This window comes from Lissotriton vulgaris, chromosome 8 (genome assembly GCF_964263255.1).
Source record: "Lissotriton vulgaris chromosome 8, aLisVul1.2, whole genome shotgun sequence".
Classification (NCBI taxonomy): domain Eukaryota; kingdom Metazoa; phylum Chordata; class Amphibia; order Caudata; family Salamandridae; genus Lissotriton; species Lissotriton vulgaris.
In genome coordinates this window covers 383,833,530-383,852,428 of record NC_141696.1, presented here as the reverse complement: position 1 = coordinate 383,852,428, position 18,899 = coordinate 383,833,530, and positions in this window count along the sequence as shown.

Here is an 18,899-nt window from a genome sequence, read left to right as displayed (position 1 = left end):
ATTGCAAACGGCTGCTTCAAAGGAAGAGTACTGCTGCTGACCAGGAGGTTATTCATAAGGTTTCTACTTTTCTATGAAAAGGAGAGTATTCAGCCTTTTTCTGAACTGCACTTCCGACTCAGCTGGGAGACCATTCCACATCTTATCTGCTTCTAGCTGAAGGAAGCAACGGTTTCTCCTAGCTTTAAAGGATCTAAATTCATAAAGGAATCCCTGGCTTGATGAGCAAAGGGTTCTCATTGGTTGATATTTACAAAACCTACTCCAAAGATAAATGAGACCCTTATTCTGAACCACTGGAAAGATAAACAATAGGGCCTTAAACGTAATCCATTCATGTGCCTACAACCAATGTATCTACTTCAAACTGGCACCAATAGATTGCCCCCTGGGACAGTTGAGAATCAGCCGTGTGGCCGCCCGCATTTTGAACCAGCTGTCATTTATTTATCAAATATGCCAGGGCCCTAAAATAAAGTGGGTTGGCTTAATCAAATCTAGAAATTACTAGAGATAGTACAATCGAGTTCTGAGAGTGGGTTGATAAAAATTTTAGATTCATTTTTAGACGTTTCAGTATGCCAAACAGGTAATTGTGATTGGTCAAAATGGTGAGGGATCTTGGTCGAACTTTACTTCTAAGTTTCTTACCCCTGTGGATGGGATTGGGTTTGCCCAGAGATCAATTGGCTACTTTTGCTGCAAGTCTAATGGACACAAAAATAAATTAAATAAGGCAAGTAATAAAGTAATGAAAAATAAAATACAAACATTTTAATATTTTTAAAAAATCCACTTCCCTCCCTACTACTCAGAAAAAAAACAACAAACATTTGAAATTAGTTGTTCAAAAGTTATTTAACATGAAATATTTCTAATATTAATGATTAAAAAAAATGTCTAAAATTAAAAAAATTAATACAAAGTTAATTTACAAAATGTTATAATTGAATAAACTGGGCAACCAATGAGCAATTAATTAAAATCACAAATATGTATATAACTAATCAATTAAACAATTTGCATAATTAATCAGAAATAATTCAATATACATAACATTCTATAAATTAAAAACAATACCTACTTTTTTTAAACATTTCACCCTAATCCTCAAGAAACCCAATGCACTACAAAATTCAATATTTATAAATACATTTCCGAATGATTACATTACAATAAAAAAATTACTATACTAAAAAAAGGAAATACAAATATTAGTATGATACCAATATTAATACATTATATACTAACATATATTAAATTATATTTTAGATAACTGTATTAAATAAAACAATATTATTCACAGTGTTAAAAAACAATATTATATACCAAGCAACAACATTCTTACCTTCTATATTCTGTCTTTATGTTCTTGTATCACTATATTTTTTCCACGCTATTGTTTCCGAAGAACTTGGAAACCAATATAAGGGGTCAGTTCAGGAGAGACAGGATCCCATTCTCTCGAAAGACATTTACACCACCAGTAAGCTACTTTATGGAGTTCACTTAGGTGCAAGAGAAGACTACATCCCAGAAGGAATTGTTCAGCCACCAGTAAAACACAACATAGCGTCTACCCACGAACAAAAGAAGTCAAATTGAATGAGGCTTTCTTGAAAGACTAGACCGAGTCCACCCAGTGGTAAAAAAACAAACCTCTGCATGCACTGTTAAGTCAGCACCAAAACACCACAAAGAATCCACCTATAATCAAAAGACCCACATTCCAAAGCAATCTGCCACGCTGAAGGTTATTCAGGTGAATGCACATGTGGTTCTGCAGTGATTGTTGCCAGTGGTCATGCAAGCATTATTGTAATTGTGTATCAGGCCATACTGGTATCAGTGAACTACTGTGTGCGGTCGTACTGGAAGTGACAGAATCCCAACTTCTGGGTGCAGTATTTGGCCACAAGAAACTAGAATATGGAATCCACCCAAGAGCAATAGAATTCAAGACCATGAAAACAGTACTACACCATCAGAATGTACAGTATGGTACCATTGCAGTACTGACAGAGTCATAGCCCCTGGCAGTAGTGCTAAACCATAAGGATAACCACATGGAGTAAACACGGAAGTGACTTAATCCTAGCCTTTTGAATATTCCACAACGAGATACCAGGAGGTCTTGTTGAGTGAGACAAAGACACAGTGGTATATGATTTGTAGCTTAACCTGAGAAATATTGAATTATTAAGTAGGCCCAGTAGTCATAGACTATAACTTCTAGCATGGCCTCTGGGAGTAGGTGAAGAAACAGTGAACGAGTAAGGTGAAAGGACAGCAATCAGTGCAAAATGGCAATTGAGGCTACAACTTGATTCTAAGATCACAAATTACATTTACTCCTTTGCCATCATCTGCAGTACTAGACAGATTTCAGACTGTGCTTGCTAGAGTACACCTAGGAGAGACAGACAAATCACCGATGGCATGCACTGGTTTGTTTCGATGTAGATAAATGCCTGATACTGTCACCAAAAGCAAGAGTGAAAAACCACAGCGTGCACTCTAGTTACAGGCAGTCTGATTATGCCTGTTATCCTTGGCAGCCTTAGGCTGGTACTCTCCTTAACGTTTTTACTTCCTCCTCCATTTTTTCTGACCTTGTTTTTACAGGCCTTAGGACTCTGAGCATTTTTCCACTGCTAACCAGTGCTAAAGTGCCCGTCTCTTGTCCTAAAACAAGGTAATATTGACTCATTCCCAATTTACATTTTTTGTTTACTTATAAGTTCTTAGGAAAGTGCACTATATATGCCCTGGGACTGTAAATGAAAAGTTATTAGTGGACCTGTAGCACTGATTGCACCACCCTCTTCATTAGCCCTTTAACCCCTTCAACACTGATGACGAGCTGGGCTCGTCATGGCGTAGCCTCCTCGCACGCTGATGACGAGCCCAGCTCGTCACGTAAAGTGCGTTTTAAAAAATCTCAGCGTACGAGCGGAATTCCGCTCGCACGCATGAGGTTAACCATGGTTCAGGCCTGCCATTGAAGAGCCTGTGTGTGCAGTTGCAATGCAGTTTCAACTGGCATGATAAAACTCTTGCCAGGCCCAAACCTTCCCTTTTTCTAAATATAAGTCACCCATAAGGTAGGACCTGGGCAACCCAGAAGGCAGGGTGCACTGTATTTAAAAGGCACGAAAGGTACTTTTAAGTTTTACATGTCCTGGTTTCACTACAGTAAGGCCTTCTCTCCCATATGATAACACTGGGATTACCGTATTACATTTCTTAAGTGTATTTCCCATTTTGGAAGAGATTAACCCTTCCGGTCTGGTGTCTCTAGAATCACAATTTAAATTCCAAATTTAGGGTGAAGTTGGATTTTAAATTGCAATTCTGAAAATGCCACTTTTAGAAAGTTGGTGTTTTCCTTACTTAAGCCATTTGGGGCCTGCTGCATTTCTCTGATCACATGTCTGCGGTGGGTGACAGTTGGGCTTTGTGTGTTCCCCTAGACAGCAACACACAATGAAAGCTTAGGAATGACTTGATGGCCCACCCTAGCAACATGGGAGAAATGAGTTTGATCCAGCCTCATTTACACCTGAATAGGCTGCATCCTGTCTCCACACAAAGAGCTGCATACCATCCTGTAGTGAGTCTGGAGCCAGGGATGGTAAGGAGGACCACTGTGCACTTCAAAGACATGTCTTTGAAGTCTCTCCCACTTCAAAGGCACACCTGGGTATAAGTAATGGACCTCAGCCACCACCATTTCAGTACACCTCTAGACCAGTGAAGATTTGGTCAAGAAGAAGGACTGCTGTGCTGATGAAAGGACTGTCACTCTGCTGGACTGCAGGTTTTGCTGGACTCCTGCCATGCTGTGCTGACCTGCTGCCGGCTGTCCTTTTGCCTGAGTGAGAAGGCATGGACCTGCATCACATGAACCCAAAGTGACTATAAGGGCTAACTGGCTGGCTACCTGATCTGAGCTCTCAGGGACATAAAAAACGATCAGTCAACTGGCTTCTGCACCTAGACTCTGCCATCCTGAGTTACCCTGCCTAGGGGTGCCAGCCATGGAAGTGGGCCTAAGATTCTGCCCCAACAGAACCAACATATTTCCTCAGCAGAGTGGCAGATCTTCAAGCAGAACTGCTGCATCGCTGCTGTTGTGTGGATTGGATCCTCGCAAAAGACTCACATCGCCACCCTCCTGCAGCTGGGACTGATGCATTGCCCTCAGAACCACCGCTGCTCAATACTTTACATGGGACAAGAACCTCGCCTCCCTCATCTATGGCATCTTCAACGACAACGCCTGATCTCCACAGCTCAGCATCATCACTCATCGAAACTGACATATTGCCCATGCTGCGCCTCATATCTGTCAACAGGATCCCCGACTTCGATGCATTAGGGCCTTGCACTGCAGCCTCACCGTACCTAGGAACCAACGCATCACCTCGAGTGTGTGACACATCTTCAACACAGATCCATGCAAGTGCTACGCAATCAGACTTAAGGTACTTTGATTCAGCGGACCTAGAAGGGTTCCTGTAGCCAAGCCACATTCCTTTGTGGTCAGCCTAAACATTTGACTTTGTCCCGGTCTGGCGTGACCAGATATCTCCAATTGGTGCTTCCTGTTTCCAAACACTATTTTACAGTTTATTCTATAAAAATTAATGACTCAAGTTCTATTTTTTGTATTTTTGTCATTCTGTTCTTGATGTGCCTATTACATTTAGATCTATTTTCCTAAACCTGGTGTGAGATCTTTTTGTGTGGTGTTTTCACTGTTTTACATTTTAAAGTGTTGCACAAATACTTTGCAAATTGCCTCTAAAGCTAATCCTAACTGCTATGTGCAAAGCTAGCATAGGGTGAGCACATGTTAATTTAGGGTTTGCCTCTTTCTTACCCTGACTAGAATTGTGGTTGCTGCTTGAGTAGGGGTCATCCCCCAATCAACCAACGACCCAATGTCTAGCTATGCCCATTAAGTCTACCCCAGATTATGCGAGAAACTATCGAGCTATAAACAGATGTGCCACATTTGTGTGTATTATTAGAATGGTTGCTGCAATTTACCAGACTCTCACTTGGGATAAATGAAGATTATTTCTAATAGGTTTTGAAGATATGGCTCAATCTTGGTGTTTGCTAGAAGTGCTGTGACAAGCTTTTGCAAGGACAGGGGTTCTGAGCCAAGGCTCTTTCAAGCTTGCAGTTCACACTCTATCGCTAGCAAATCGAATCAATTAATATTTCATTTCATCCAAATGGATCAACATGAATTTATATTCACCCCAAAAAGAAAAAAAGCACAGAAAAGAAGGTATTGTTTTGTACTAGTTAAACTCGTTTTCCTTCACACTAGTAGAGAGTTACTTTCTTTCAATTACAATAACACTCTCTTACGTGTGCTTTTTATTGCTACCAGAGAACCTGTTCCATAGATTACATTTTTGTGGATGTATGTCGTTACAACGCATACTTTTACAACGCATACCTTTACAACACATTTTTTACACCGCAACATCCATTACAACACATTCCATTACAACGCATGCCATTACAACAAAATCTTTGAAACTACCTTTACAACGCATTCCACTACAACGCATACATTTACAACGCATACCATTACAACGCATACCATTACATTTCATGTATGGTGAGTATTGGATAGCGTAGGGGTAAAAATTACTATTCAAACTCCAGGGGGTGCAACAGTAGGGTAAGTATTGGATAGTGTAGGGGTACAAATTACTATTCTAACTCCAGGGGGTGCAACAGTAGGGTAAGTGTTGGATAGTGTAGGTATGCGTTGTAATGGTATGTGTTGTAATGACTGCGTTGTAAAGGTATGCGTTGTAGTGGTATGCGTTGTAGTGACATGCGTTGTAATGGTTGCGTTGTAATGGCATGCGTTGTAATGGATGTTGCGGTGTAAAAGTTTCGTTGTAAAGGTAGTGCGTTGTAAAAGTTGCGTTGTAAGTGTCCCCATTTTTATGATACGTATAATAGCGGATGTGCTACGATGCCACAACAATAGTGCTGTACAAATGCAAATAACACAACTCAAGTTGTGCAAAGTTGTTAGAGCAAATTAATTCATGCCTGTATGCCTTACTGTATAATATTGTGCTCATCACTGAAGGTTAAACATCTTTAGCGTTTTTATTTCTTCAATGTTGCATCTCCATGAGTAATTTACGAGTGTCTTCATTTGCTCGGCTGCAATAATATTTTCCCATATGGGACACGAGCAAAGATACTGTTATGCCTCAGGCTCTTGCATGGCTCAAAAGGTAATCAATAGGGCTTGACTCGGGGCTTCCCTCAGTTCCTGCACCCCCTCTTGGGGTTCACCGCACTCGTTAGGTTGTATTCACCATCGCATTTAAAGGGAATGTTCTTCCCTCAGACCATCATTCCCATATTGATTTGCTTTTTAAGATTTGGAAACGCTTTTAATTAAGAAAAGTACATATTTATACTTTTCTGGCGTGAATAAACTGCCATCACCTGGGCCCTGAAAGGCTTCACACGGCTACATGAATATTCCAAAAAATAGATGTAGCACTGAACTTTTAACATGGTTGGTTATAAACGAACGACCTGGTTTATTAACGTTTTAACCTTTCTGACATGCTGCGGCCTGCACTGCATAGATTTTGACAAAGAATGGAAGTGTGAAAAGTCCTCTAATTTCTAAAATGAGCCTGCAGGTTTTGTAGACTGCTCAGATGCAAAACTATTCACACATGCATAGGCAGGGAAACTCGGCTAATGAGTATTTAATGGGCAGCTGTTCTGAATAGCATGGATGAAAATGCATGGAAAGAGGAGTGCCTGAAATAGTATCGACTTCCTTTCTTGTTCTGAGGAGGTAGATAATGAGAAAAAATTCACACGTCGACCTTCAATAAGTAGACAAATATTTGTGAGGGAATATTAGATGGCACATACCAAACCAACTATCTAATTATCATTTTAGACAGAAACAAATACCTGATTAGGCCACCGCAGTTGTGGCAAAACTGTTTTTACTCAACAGTTGTACACAATTCAATAAGTCTCAGTGAGTTGTAGACACTATGAGGAATTGGGTTGTTAGTTGAGAGAGGTGAAACCCTACTCAAGCATCAGCCACGATCCATCTCAGGATGCACCACAAAACATCACTAAAGTAACCTGTGCTTAACCCTCTGGTACCTTGTCACAAAAGGGGTCGGGCTTAACTTGGAAGCAATGTATAAAGTATTCATGGAGCACTTAAACTGTAATAAAGAGAAAACACAACAGAAGAAAAATACCACTCCTTTTAATTAAAGTTAATTTATTATATCCGCTAAACATATGCATAAGCGTTGCTGGGCCGGATAGCCATCTGAGACCATCGTCGTTTTCTCTTTTACCCCAGGAGTATAGTTTTGCGGGGGTGAAGTAGAGATTGTAGATGGTTTTATAGGTCTGGGCTTTTAAACTAAACGATATGAGGAGACGTGATGATAGAGATAAGCTCATATTGATATCTACATTTGGATTATCTAGTTTATCCGCCCAGGCTACTTCTGTTTGCTCCATATCGTCTTGTAGCTTTTCTAACAGCAACCCATATATGGGGCTGATTCTAGTAGTATTTTTGGTAATAACTTCTATAATTTAAATTCTCTCTAGGTTAATGTTAGGAGCTTTTAGTTTTAGTATAGTATATACCTGGATGAACTTGAAGTAGTCGCCATTAGGTAGGTGAAACTTCCTCTGTAAGTCTATACATGTGGTAGCTATAGCCTCCCCCAGGAAATCCCCCACTGTAATAATTCCTATATTTTCCCTTTTTTTTGCAATAACATCGTTAGCTAGTACAGGGAGCAAGTTGGAGTGTCATAATGGGGTATAGCGATTTATTTTTGATATTTGCATTTGTTTAGTCATGTTTGACCGGATTCTTCAGGCATTAGATATTACTTTAAATGTATTCGTCTTTTAGTAGCTTGGTTCTACTTGTCTTAGGAAGAGACCTTTAGCCTTCTGCCCTATTGAAAGCTCGTAGATAGATGGTACTATTGTATCCCCTATAACATCAGCAGAGGGGGTAGAATAAAGGAGTGGAGCCATTTGTTGGTGAAATGCCGCCCAGAAGTAGAATAGCATGTTGGGAATTGCTAATCCACCTCTATGCTGTGGGAGCGAGAGGAATTTCAGGGATCTCCTGATTTTACCTTGTTGCCACATAAATTTAGACATTTGAGATTCAAGTGACTTTAGAATGCTTTCTTCAAAAATCAGGGGGATTGCTCCCTGTGGAGGATATTCATCTTCAGAAAGTTTCCCCTGCCAATACTTTACAGGTGCAGGCTGTTAACTCAGTCCAGATCATTCCTTATAACATTCAATAGTGGCTCATAGTTAAGCTTGGGGATCGATTTGACATCAGGGCTTATACTTACACCTAAATAATTAGCTTTTTCAGCTTTCCTGGGGTCATTGAGGTCAATATTGTCGGTACAGAGCATGACTGTCTTATCCTTATTAAGGTAATAGCCAGAGTAGAGTCTGTATGTTTGTGTTATTACCTCTATTTCCGAGATAGCTTCAGAGTGATTGGGTGTTAGGACAGCAATGTCGTCGGCGTAGGCCAATACTTTAGTTCAAATTGGCCAGTCACCACAGGTTTAATTGCTTGATTTTCTAATAGTTTCAGAATTAAAGGGTTTATGTATAGAGCAAATAATATTGGGGAACAGGGGCATCCTTGCCTTGTACCTCTAGAGATTTTAATTGTGTTTGATTCGGAGCCCATTATCTGTAATTTAGCTTTAGATCAAGATGCATCGCCATTATAGATTTAACAAATTTAGGGCCAAAATTGTTGTGGGTCAAGACTGCCCAAAGGAAATTTTAAGAGTCACGGTCAAAGGCCTTCTCGGCATCCAGGAGAATCATAGACATCTGGCCCCCGTTGCAGAAATATTATCAAATAAAGAGATAGCCCTTCGAGTGTGGTCAATCGTGCCTTTCCCGGGAATGAAGCCATATTGCCATGGGAAGACCAGGTGTTCGACAACCCTACCGAGCCGATTCGTCATCATTTTATCATATAATTTGGAGTCCGAATTAATTAAAGAGATTGGGCGGTATGACGATAATTGATCTGAGGGTTTTCCCTTTTTAGGAAAAATGATTATATTAGTTTCTTTCCAGCACTCCGGAGGATTGCCATTCCTTTGAATCCCAAGAAATAGGTCAAGTGATAGAGGGCCTAGACAATGACTCAGAATTTTATATAGCTCAAGAGGTATTTTGTGTGGGCCTGTGGCCTTCCCAGAGGCAAATGCAGACAGGGCCCGTTGTACTTCTGTAAGAGTAATTTCTTTCTCAAGATCTTCTCGGGTGATGGCATCTATGTTCTTGCTCATCTGAGGATCGTTTACAAAGTTATTTAAAAAATTGTCGGACTCGACACTAGTGATTATGCTATCGTTCTATCGTTCTGGTATAGTTTCTGGTAATATAGTTGGAATTAGTTAATTATATCTGATTTTTGTGTAAGTGTCTGCCCTCCTGACTGTATAGCAGTTATGGCATTATAGGAGGTTTTCTGGTGGGTACGGAACGCGAGCTATTTACCTACCCTTTCACCATTCTCATAGACATCTTTCTGGTGTGTTTTATAGATTTCAGCAGCTTTCTGAGTCAGACCAGAGTTTAGCTCAGTTTTTAACAACAGCATATGATACAGAATGTGTTTCCCATTGTCTCCTTGAGCTATATGTGCGATATGTTTTTCTTCAACCCTATGTTGTGTTTTATCTAGGATCCCGATCGATATTGTGACCTCATGCCCCTATACGGCTATAATCAATACATATCTCTATAATGGCATAGCGATCAGAGCCATATTTCAGTAACTCGTCTCTGCTGTTCATGACAGTCCATAACACAGCAGAAGCCACTTCCTTAGATTCCTAGATAGCACACCGAGTTCTTTCGACATACCAAAACCCCAGCAACCTGGGAAAGCCCGCTTGTTTTGTTTTGATTAGTAATAGAACTCCTGCGAGCACTGTAAGAACGACCAGTTCTTAGTGACATCTTTATTGACGTCTTATGTCCAAAAACCTATGTCAAACTCGGCACCTTTCAGGTATAAATATACCAACGTTGCCTTAAGCAAGCACACGGTGGTGGTGAATACTGGAGCAGATCGGCTGTCCCCTTGCAGAGCCCAGCAGATGCGAGAAGCCCACCGACGCCGCCCCTCCTCCTTGATGCGCTGAGAAAGACGCTGTCTTTTCTCCTGCCGAGAAAATCCAGCTCCGGCGTTTCCAGCCTACCCTTGCGGGTGACTGGGATATCGGGTCCTAAAGAGGAGATACCAGACCTCCTGCATTCTATTCCAGAGGTACGGTGCTGACTAAACCCTTAGAGAGAATTCTTGAAACAAACTCTTGGCAAAACCAACTTAACTTAAACTGCTACTTACTCCCTCCCACGTATTAGGCTTAGGTCAGGTACACTGGGGTAGGACTAGTTAGAAGCACCAGTTGAGGTCGTTAGCTAATGTATACATGAATGTATATATTTTATTCATTTTAACTATCTTATGGCTAAGAAACCGTATCAATGCTTTTACAGTATTATTTCGTAATACTCCTTTTACTGTACGCACTTTTCATAATAACAAGTCTTGCGATTGTGGAAATTCATTTCTCTTGCATGAGAAGGAAGACTGCTCAGTAAATAATATCTTTTATTGAAAACGCCCGTCTCTCTATTCTCTGCATTCTGGTGAAAGTAAATCTGCACAACTGACTGAGTGAAATAGCTGTCTATTGTTTCACACGACTCTAGAGATTGACTCTTATTCTGAGGAGCAAAGTTGTCATGTTTATGCGGTTGTCGGAAGCTAAATCCCTTCTTGTCTGAGCCAGGGAAGCTGATCACTTCCTATTCAGTCAAGAAAGTTTCCAGTGACCTCTGAACTAGCTGGGGCACACCTAAATTAAGTCTAACATAGTCAGTAGAGACCTAGAAGACTGCAGTCCTACGTCTACACTGCTGTTTACGTTATTCCAATGCGCAGGGCCTATAGGGAAAATAGGAACTACACTACATGGCGCTTAACGTTTGGTAAGGCGATAAAACTAACGCAAGATGTTAGGGTAACTCAGTCGTGCTTTTTCACACAGACCCTTTCTCCCGTAAATACTCCAATAGACGTCTGGAGTGGGTGAAAGGTTAAAGTCCGCCGGAACTTAGTAGGAAGAGATTCCTATGTAAAGTTTCGGGTTTAGTCAACGTTGAAGGATACAGTGTTCCAAAATATTGTGCACCTAATCTTTGTTTCCTTGGAAACCTGCTCTGCAAACCTTCATTAATACAATGTCAGAAAATGGCAATAACAATGGAACCAATGAAGTCGCAGTAGATGCGAATCAACAGGGTCCCGATGTTACAGGGATTAATGAACCGGGTGCGATTATCATCCCGGCAAACATAAGAAAATCTATAACTTCAAAACTTATAGAAAACGGACTGACATCACGAGGTGGTACAGTCATTTTCGTGATAGAGGCACACGAATATCGGCAGACAAATGTATTCTATTCTTGGATAAACTTTACAGCGGCAAACGCTACAACAGGTGAGTTTCACTATTACAAAATAGAGGAACCACCGGAAGAGTACGCTCCTTTCGAGGAGATTGAAATCCCATTAAAATACCAAGAGCACCTGCTCTGGTTTAAAGGCGCCCTAAAACATAATGATCACATTACCAGGCTCGGTCCACTAGGTAGACCAGGAGCAACGTGGCCGGTTCTAGCCAGCTACACACCACATCCAGACATCGAAAAAATGTCAAGGGAAGAACTTTTAGCACAGCTAAAATTACTGATTAAAATACAAAGACAGTTAGTCCAATATGTAATGCGGACTGCAACAGCCCAAACAGCTGTTAATGTTCCACAGCTGACCCCTCATCAGGGGAACACAAATAAAATTACACCACAGAACATACAATCATGTCTAGGAAAAACTCCTGCAAAACGGGAACAAATTCCTTTCTGGTTAGCCCAGAAAATCACTCAAATAGAGGCAGTATTCCCGAATACTACCCCTATTGAGAAACACAGAATTCTGACTATCTGCCTTCCAATGGGGGTCGCACCACATGTGGAGGACTGTGACACTTGGGGTACAGTCTTTGCTTCCATTTACACAAAAACATATGGTGTTCCGTCCATGGCGGTAATACCGGATGTGCTAAAACAAATTCAGAATGAATACGGTACAGAACCTGCTTTAACTCTTGTTATGAAATTACTGAAAGACTTCAAGCAGGTCTCGGCTATATTACTAGACAACATAAAAGGAGAAGCAGCATCTGTGGCGATCCGCCAGAAATTGAAAGAAACAGATAAAACAGATCAACCAATTGAGCTTGCCAGAATTATAGAAAAATGCTATGAAGAATTAGGTAGAGATAGTTTGGGTGGGAAACCAGTAAAACCCCAACTACTCGAAAATCCTGAAAAATTATTTAATAAAAATATTCTAAACACTCCTAAAAAGAGCTGGGATGGAAATAAACAGTCCACCCCCAAAGAAAAAGTTTTCCAGTCCAGAGGAAGGTCTCTACGAATTAATCAAACCTGATTTTAAACCAATCAATTGGACTCAAAAACACACGGAAATTTTGGGATCACTGCAAACAGACATGTTAGCAAAAACAAAATTAGTAACACGTGACAATACACGCAACCTTGTAATCCGGGTCATCCCAGGAAGATGCGGATTCAAGTACCTGACCTCTAATGAGGGAGAAACGGTACCAATAGCTTACAAATCACATTTGTACACACAAGCAGAAAAAACATTCAGTCTCACAGGAAATACTGTGAAGGCAGTGCAAACTGCTATAGCGAAAGAACGAGCACTAGCACAAGGCAAAAGGATCACTGTTCTCACAGCAGAATCCGCCTTCGAGGCACTATTCAGCCCAGTAAACCTGCCTACAGTGTCACTAGAACCGAAATGGATACAGTGGGAAAATTCTCTTGCTGCAGAAGACGTGAAATACTATTTTGCCCGCACTTAAAAATACTGAATGGGCCCGATTCACAAAATGAACTTAAGACTCAATCCTAAACTTACTACTGTTTTGGTATTCACAGATTGCACTTACTACTTTTAGTATTCACAGAATGAACTTACTACTTTTGGCATTCACAGAATGCACTTACTACTTTTGGTATTCACAGAAAGAACTTACTCATTTCGGTATTCACAGAAGTTAGGACTCCTAACTTTAGGACTCCTAAATGTCTTCTGTGAATACTAAAAGTCCTAAAATTACGATTTTTCTCAATTTAGTAGTAGTAAAGTTAGGACAGGAAAATACATAGACGGGGAAACCATGCTGGCAGTAAGAACGTCTTCAAAAGGCAACTGTGCAGCATTACCTGTGAACTATCCACTCAATTGGATATATGACGTTACCACGCATACTTTTAGCACGCATACCATTACCACGGATTTTTTACAACGCAGGTCATGTTACAACAGATTCCCTTACAACGCAATACACTACAACGCACATACTATTACAACGCATACCATTACAACGTAAGTATAGGTAAGTATAAATTTTTTTTTTTAAATAATTAATTAATATATAATTTAATTATTCATTATTATATTTTAAATAATTATTTTTGTAATATTTAATTTAATTATTCATTATTTAATCATTAAATAATTATATTGATTAAATTAATTTTAATTGTAATATTTGTAAATATATATTAAAAATACCCCTGTACCCCAAAACCCATACCCAGCCCTTAAACCTAAAAATACCCCTGTACCCCAAAACCCAGCCCTAAAACCTAAAAATACCCCTGTACCCCAAAACCCAAACCCAGCCCTAAAACCTAAAAATACCCCTGTACCCCAAAACCCAAACCCAGCCCTAAAACCTAAAAATACCCCTGTACCCCAAAACCCAAACCCAGCCCTAAAACCTAAAAATACCCCTGTACCCCAAAACCCATACCCAGCCCTAAAACCTAAAAATACCCCTGTACCCCAAAACCCATACCCAGCCCTAAAACCTAAAAATACCCCTGTACCCCAAAACCCATACCCAGCCCTAAAACCTAAAAAATACCCCTGTACCCCAAAACCCATACCCAGCCCTAAAACCTAAAAATACCCCTGTACCCCAAAATCCATACCCAGCCCTAAAACCTAAAAATACCCCTGTACCCCAAAACCCAAACCCAGCCCTAAAACCTAAAAATACCCCCGTACCCCAAAACCCAAACCCAGCCCTAAAACCTAAAAATACCCCTGTACCCCAAAACTCATACCCAGCCCTAAAACCTAAAAATACCCCTGTACCCCAAAACCCATACCCAGCCCTAAAACATAAAAATACCCCTGTACCACAAAACTCATACCCAGCCCTAAAACCTAAAAATACCCCTGTACCCCAAAACCCATACCCAGCCCTAAAACCTAAAAATACCCCTGTACCCCAAAACCCATACCCAGCCCTAAAACCTAAAAATACCCCTGTACCCCAAAACCCAAACCCAACCCTGAAACCTAAAAATACCCCTGTACCCCAAAACCCAAACCCAATACCCCAAAACTTACCTTTAAACTTACCTAAACTTACGATGTAATGGTATGCGTTGTAATAGTACCTGCGTTGTAAAAAAATGCGTGGTAAAGGTATCCGTGGTAATGGATCCTGCGTGGTAATGGATCCGTGGTAACGGTACTGCGTGCTAAAAAATCCGTGGTAACAGTTACATACCACTCAATTATATATATGTAATTGGTGCAAACTCCTTTCCTTTTGCTCGAATCCCTGGAGTGGGGATAGGGTAATTCCAAACACGAATCGGAGAAAGTTATTAATAGCAGAGGCACACATGGGTGAAGGTCGAAGGCACAAACAGATGAAGGAATCTCTGACCGAATTACAATCAGTATACTGGTGGCCGGGGATGAGCCTGCACCATTATAAATTTGTAAAATACTGCACAGACTGCGACAGAGACCGCAGTAACGAGTCAAGCGGAGTGATGCCATGGCCATGTATGATGATAGCATAGAGCTATCGACACATGCAATCCAGCGTCCTATTAATTGTTCAGGATTACATTCACTTTAAAAATGTGGCCCCAGCGCTCGGCTGACGCCAGAACTGTTATAAAAGATGTGTGAGTCTTTATCGGCACATACGCAATTGCCATGCTTCATTCTGACCAGGGTCCTGCTTTTAGCTCTCGAGCTTATAAGGAGGCCATGACCAGCATGGGCATTGGATTGCGATTCTCTTGTCCCTTCCATCCTGAGGGAAACAGCGTAGTGGAAAGAAAAAACTGAGACATAAAGCAATCTATAACAGCAAAGGTATTAGGTTTGGGTGATGGGTGGGTCAAACATTTAATAAGTGTCCAACATAGTCTTAAACACTTTCCTAGAAATTCTCTAAAAGGTTTCAGCCCGTACGAACTATTGTTCGGAACTAGAATGCATGTTCAGGACTTAGATAGTCTAGCTTCAGTGGTAGAAGATAAGAATAAAGACTTTGACATCAAAGATCGTTTGGCTGTTTTACAGGACTTAAATGAAACAAGAAAAGCCCTGAGCAACATAAAGTTAAAAAAACAGCCAGTCACCACTGAAGACACACCACCTGTCCCAGCAAGACCTGTCTGGATTCCAAAGATTGGGGATCTGGTCAGAGAGAAAATAGCTGTGAAGAAGGAATTTGGGCCTTCTTACAGAAACGCAGTACCTGTCTTAGCGATCAACGGAACAAGATCAGTAGTACTACCGCCCCTTGCTGGTAAAAAGAAGAACAGAGTTGTATCAATCGACCTGGTAAAACCACAATCATGTGGCCTTTAATCAATAGCAGGCCCAGTGGACTCCCAAGAAGTAACAGAATACCCAAATTTGCAAATATCCAAGAGGTTCAAACTGAAAGACTAATCACATTTGATAAACCTGCAGTGAATAAAAAAGGACTATGCAGAAATGCCATGGAACTTGTGCCTCTTGAAACACAAATTGAAACGGTTCGTCATGAAACACCAGTCTACAATGATGTGGCATCAGAATGTGCTAATGAAAGCCAAATGGGAAAAACAATTCCAACAATCATCGACAGAACTGCATCTGGCTACTTCATCAACTTTGACACCTTTTCTGAAGATCAAAGCGACCCTGAAGTGACGCCAGCAACAAAGACTTTTAAAGAAAAAGCAATAGAACTCTTTCATCAACTCAAAGAAATCTATCTTATTTCTCCATGGTTAGAATTTTGGATTGGGCTAGGTGTATTTTTCCTCCTGCTTTGGCTCATCATGGTACTTTGTTTGGGAAAATTCATTGAGGGAAAATACAGTTCAATGGACACAGCAAGTCAGAACATTAACTTAGTTCTGAAGCCTCACAAATCATCTCACGTTGAGAAAACATAACTATCATCAGTAAATGTCACAGCCATTCCAATACCCGGAGGAGTAGTTTGGGACAAGACAGACTATGAAATATATGGCCCGGTCGAGATCTTGAAATATCCTCACCAGTTTAAGGTTTCATTAAGTGACTTTGTAAAACCAAGTACATTCTCTGATGATTGGGACTTTAAAAGTATAAATGATATGATGTCGGATTTGGTGTTGTCAGTAAAATTTACAGAACATGATTATTTACAAGCTTCATCTAATTATGAACAGATGTACTGTTTTTCACATTACGCAGACCACTACTTACATAAATCTGCTCAACCTAGAAAAGTTTTTAAATATAGCCAATGGGAACATTGTGCTACTCCACCTAAAAGCAGTTCAAAAACATTCTATGAGAAATTCCAATACTTCTCAGGGTTTAACACGAGTAATGCAGAAACATTTTATTATAAACGGATAAAACAGGGACGAAAACAATGCTGACAAATACTAAATGGATATATTCAGAAGCATTTTATGAAAAAATTATTACATTTGGTTTTGATTCCTGGAAAAATAACATTGAAACAAAAACCATCTGGGGTACAAAAGATTGGCAGGTACAAGGCCTAGAAGCATTATTTCGAGCCTGCATGATCCCAGAACAAATAATGTTCTTGAATGACACAATTCAACAAACAACCTGTCTTGGTCTAGCCAAGATTAAAGACCGTCTATTCTGAAGTCAATACCTGATAATGCAACCACAGATATTGAATTAGACGTATCCCAAATTTTAAATGAAAACAGAACACATCCTGATTGGAAAAAGTGGTTAATCTGGCCTACAGACATGAATAACTGTCAAGACAGATTCCTGAACAAAATACAGGGGTTAAACATGTCCAGACCAGACCCTAGATACTCCCAGAGACAACATCCAGGGATAGTAACAACATACAGTGTAGGGAAACTCTGCCTTGAATGGCTAAAAACATCCACACTGGCACAAATTAAGCAACACTTGTCTTTACTTAAAGATGGTGCTGACTTGCGCAATTTCATTATGGGACCACGCAAACAGCGTCAAAAACGTTTCATAGCGGCCAGCATATATGCGGCATACAACGAGGCTTGGAAAGAAACTCAAATTGAAACAGCCGAGAAAATATGAGAAATTGATCGTATTCATTTGGAAAAATCACTCTCTGTTGTGGACAATGGGTTAATGACTCTGTCCTCCAGAATATATTTACTGGACAGTATTGTATCATCTGCTATTGATATAATAGACCAGGACTTGCTAATGTTACAACATGGCCAGTCCCAATTACGTTCTATTGTACAGCTAGGCTGGACGTTGCAAAATCTCCGTTCGGGCTATGTACCATGGCGTTTAATCAACACAACGTCATTGTTTTCCATCTTTAACCTTACTGATAAACAAATCAGTTTGGCACAGAAAGGAGCAGACTATACAATCCTGAGCATCAAAAAACTTGAGAGATTGCCATTGACAATGTCAGAAAGACCTGTCATTGAATGGATAATACACGGGATTATCACAATTCCGATAACAACTTTCCAATTTAAAAATTGCCTTGAGTATATACCGGCAGGCCAGTATGAAAAGTTGGGTAAAGGATACATTAAGTCATCATGGAAATTACCTTATACACACACATTTTATAGTGACAACAACAAAAATGTATTTCTTAGTGGTAATGAGTGTAAACATTCACTAAGCGGTATACTTTTGTGCCAAGGTATTAACTTACATGGGGCCTGTGAGGGCACTTCAAACAACCTTTCATGCCACCAGCATGGCACACCTGCAGCACAAATAGAGCCATTCTTTAGGCAACTTTCTAACGGGAGTTACGTTCTAATAACGGATCTCAGCTGTTGTGGCTTGGTGCCAGGGAAAGCATATCTCTTAAGCGTGAGTTCCATGGTCACTTGCTGTATGCAAGCATTGTATCCAAACGGCCCTGGAGACTCAGTGGCTCCGATTTGGCCTAATTTGAATATCTCTTCTATAAAAATTGATACTTTAAGCAGAATGAAGTCTGTACTTTTGCAGACAACTGTGCCCATCTCGTCATCAAAAGAGACGTATGATCTTCAAATGCAAGGACGGCGGCAGAGATACATACACTTTTATCAACAAATTGCCTGGTGCATTTCACAGAAATGCTCAGCCAAATCCTAAATATGTCGAATGCCAGTGGTATCTCAAATGTATTTAAGACAGTTTTTTCAGGACTATTAACACCATTTGAAGCAGTCCTGGGTATCTTTCCAAATTTTGTACATTCGATTTTTGGCCGCGTACCACTACTTTTGGGACTCGTAGCAGGTATTTTATTTTTGACTCTCCTGCTCCGATATGGCAACCCAAAACGCAGACATGACTCCGGCACTGATGGAAGAAACGATCCTAGCAATACG